The sequence below is a fragment of the Jaculus jaculus genome, chromosome X (assembly GCF_020740685.1).
Source record: "Jaculus jaculus isolate mJacJac1 chromosome X, mJacJac1.mat.Y.cur, whole genome shotgun sequence".
Taxonomy (NCBI): domain Eukaryota; kingdom Metazoa; phylum Chordata; class Mammalia; order Rodentia; family Dipodidae; genus Jaculus; species Jaculus jaculus.
The window spans coordinates 138,010,089-138,011,916 of NC_059125.1; the positions used below are offsets into that span (position 1 = coordinate 138,010,089).

The window sequence follows — 1,828 nt, forward strand, 5'->3', positions numbered from 1 at the left end:
TATAGGTATAAGGTGCTATCTTATTACAGTTTTTTGGTATGTGTATAATAGTATGGTGCTTTAATGTAGTGTGGTATGTTTGTATGTGGTATATGCACATGAGTGAGCAGATGCACATGGCCTATATACACACATGCAGAGGCCAGAAGTGAACATCAAGTATCCTCCTCTATTGCTCTTCCATCTTGTTTCCCTCAGACAGAGTCTTTCACTGAACCTGGCCAGAGCTGTCTTTGATGGACCAGTAAACCCCAATAATTCACTTCTATCCACTTTCCATAGTAAGGGGTTATAGATGTGTTTGGCCATGCTCAGTTTTTTACATAGGTTCTGGAGATCACATAGTTTTTATCAATTCCAATGCTTTGTTGGGCCCTTGTGCTTGCATGGAAAGTGTTCTTGCCCTCTCAGTCATCTCCCCAGCCCCTTGTTATACTTTCAATTTATATTCCCCTGGTGATTAGTGTTATTGAGCATATTTTCATATACCTATTTATGTTACGTGTACCTTCTTTTGGAAAAAAAAAAGTCTACTCAGACCTTCAGGGATCACAGTTAGGTCAAAGTCAGCAAGCTTGTTACTAGGACAAACATGTGTCCTACTAGATTTCTTTAGTTTAAGTATAATTATGCAACATGTCAAACAGGGAAGACATGAGTTACAGAAAGGATTAAGGATTCACAGGTGGGAATGAGGTCAGTGAATTTGTTACTGAGGACACAGACAAGGTGGCTCCTCCAACATCCCTTAGTTGAAGGGACTGCTAGAGCTCCCTCTACTGCAGAACAGGACTACTTTTGTCTACAAACCACACTATGTATGGTCAGCCTGTCACCAGGATGTGTACCTGCCTTTTCAAAGTGACTGTCTGTAGTCTCAGGGTGGCCTCAAACCTTTGGTGATCCTCCTACCTCTGCCTCCTGAGTGCTGGGATTAAAGGTGTGTGCCACCATGTCCAGTACAAAGTGACTCTCATGTGTCTTGAGGATTCCCATCCAAACCTCAAAGTCATAATGATCCTGTCACAAGAAATCAGTAAAAACATTACAGAAAAAAATCAAAGTTTCAATATCCCTCATAATCTCACAAACAAAAATGCATTACAAATTTTAAAAATATATTATCAGTGCTCACTTCGGCAGCACATATACTAAAATTGGAACAATACAGAGAGGAATAGCATGGCCCCTGCGCAAGGATGACATGCAAATTCATGAAGCGATCCACATTTTTCTCAAATAAATAAACAAAAAATTATATATATATATATATATATATATATATATATATATATATTACATATAGGTATATATAAAATCAGTAATTCTGTCAGGAATAGGAATTTGTACTATGTTGCAGTTGGGTTCATATTGCTGGTAGAAATCACACAACTAAGAGCAGCTTGTGGGGAAAAAAGAGGTTTATTTTGTCTTATAGCCTCAAGGGAAAAGCTCTACGATGGCAGGGAAAAATGACGTGAGCAGAAGGTGGACATCACCCCCTGGCCAACATAAGGTGGACCATAGCAACATGAGAGTGTGCCAAACACTGGCATGGAGAAACTGGCTATAACACCCATAAGCCTGCCCCCAGAAATACACTACTTCCAAGGGGGCTTTAATTTCCAGTTTCCATCAGCTGGGGAATCTAACATCCAGAACACCTAAGTTTATGGGGGAACACCTGAATCAAACCACCACATTCTTCCCCTGGCCCCCATAAACTGATATCCAAACATGATGTATATTAGAATTCACCCCAACTTAAAAGTCCCCATAGTTTTTTTTTTTAATTTATTTATTTATTTATTTGAGAGCGACAGACACA

General features: G+C 39.4%; 1 non-coding gene across 1 annotated transcript; it reads left to right on the forward strand.

The window, feature by feature from the left end:
* Nucleotides 1-1,127: 1,127 nt before the first annotated feature.
* Nucleotides 1,128-1,234, forward strand: LOC123456809. The gene has a single exon (XR_006634687.1). It is a non-coding gene; the product is annotated as a U6 spliceosomal RNA (small nuclear RNA).
* Nucleotides 1,235-1,828: the final 594 nt, after the last annotated feature.